Below are 1,982 nucleotides of genomic sequence, written 5' to 3'. Positions count from 1 at the left end.
AAGCCTTAGGAGTACCCTAATTAAGTTAATAACAATGTACTTACCTATGTAGTTTAAATTTTAAAAATTTGGCTCTCTAAAGAAATTTCAATCGTTGTACTGTTGATATTTGGTTCTGTTGCCTAATCAGTTTGCCGACCATTGGTAGGTCTAAGTTGCTGGTCTAGTTTCATTCAGTTCTGTGGTTCTTAACACTTATTTTCTTAGGGAAGAGCACAAATTATTTTGTGAAGTTGAGGAAAACTGTAGACCTTTCTTTAAGAAAAATGTACATGTATGCATGTGAAATTTTGCATGTAATTTGAAGGGGCTTAAATAAGACCTGAAATATTACTCAGATTAAGAACCTCTGCTTTAGTAGTAGAATGATGGACAAGCCCCATATATCCCCCTCAGCTTAGGTAAAAAAAAATTCATATTAGAGAAAAGAGATATGAAGTCTTTATTTCATCTTATTGTTTTGCTTTTAGAACTTTGTATGATGTAAAGTAGTATTTTCATTCTTTAAAAATCCCATGCCTCTAGTTGATAAAAAAATTAATGCCCCAATAAAATTTTGATATGGCTTTTTTCAAGGTGACATTGCTCTCAATTAAGAATTATGGCCCTGGCCTGGTAGCTCAGTTGGTCAGGGCATCGTCTCATACACCAAGGTTGCAGGTTCAGTCCCCAGTCAGGGCACATATGAGAATCAACTAATGAATGCATAAATAAGTGGAACAACAAATCCATGATTCTCTCTTTCCCTTCCTCTCTCTCCCTAAAAATCACTCAATAAAAAAAGAATTATGTTCTATCTTTTTAATATTTTTCAATAGCCAAGAAGATTTTCCCAGGCTTTATTTTTGTATTATACATTACAAAATAACTAGAGGCCCAGTGCATGAAATTTGTGCATGGGTGCGGTCCCTAGGCCTGGGGCTATTGAAGCGAGTGTCTGGCATGGAAGGGCAGGTCCCAGCTGACCTATGGGCCCTGGGAAGCACATGGGCCCCTGGGCCCTGTGTGCCCCCATCTGCCTGAGTCACGGTGCCCGAGTCCCCACACGGAGATGCAGTGAGTGGGGCCGGATGCTGTGGCCCTGGGTGCAGTGTGGGCCTCTGGGCTGCCCAGCAGTGCTGCACAGAAGCTGGGTGGGCAGCACGCTCTCTCCTGGCTGGCCTCACAGATTGGCTCCTGCACGAGCCCATGGGGAGCCCGACAGGCCCCTGCAGTCCCAATGGCTGCAGCTTGGCTCACCTGGAAGATGCAGTGTGGGTGCAGGGTGAGTTCCTCATGGGTGCTCAGCACCTGAGCATGGGGGCTTCCCCAACACACAAGCCCTGGCGTCTCAGGGGAGTGTAGCAGGGGGAGTGAGAGCAAACTCAGCAGACAGCCCGAATTCTCACCACACCTCTGTACCTGTCATCCCCGCCCCCAGGTAGTTGGCGAGAGGTCATAGCGCATCACCGAAGCCCGCCATGTCCCATGCTGCCCCCTGGTGGTCAGTGCAAGTCATTGTGAACAATCGAACTCCCCTTCTCCCCATCGAACTCCCAAAGGGACACTTTCCATATTAGCCTTTTATATATATACTAGAGGCCCGGTGCACAAAAATTTGTGCACTCGGGGGGCGGGGGGAGGGGGGTCCCCCAGCCCGGCCTGAGCCCTCTCGCAGTCTGGGACCCCTCGGGAGATAACGACTTGCTGGCTTAGGCCTGCTCCCGGGTGGCAGAGGGCAGGCCCAATCCCTAAGTGCAGCCCCTGGTCAGGCTCAGAGCAGGGCCGATTGGGGAGTTGGGGCGCCACCCCGTCATGCACAGAGCAGGGCGGATCGGGAGGTTGCAATGCCACCCTCAGTCACGCTCAGGGTAGGGCCGATTGGGGGGTTGGGGCACCGCCCCCTGTCACACTCAAGGCAGGGTCGATGGGGAGGTTGCAGTGCCACCCCCTGTCACGCACAGAGCAGGGCCAATCAGGGGGTTGGGCGCTGCCCCCTGTCA

This window comes from Myotis brandtii, unplaced genomic scaffold (assembly GCF_000412655.1).
Source record: "Myotis brandtii unplaced genomic scaffold, ASM41265v1 scaffold394, whole genome shotgun sequence".
NCBI classification, from domain to species: Eukaryota; Metazoa; Chordata; class Mammalia; order Chiroptera; family Vespertilionidae; genus Myotis; species Myotis brandtii.
The sequence above is the reverse complement of the archived record's forward strand: the minus strand, read 5'-3'. Positions refer to the sequence as shown.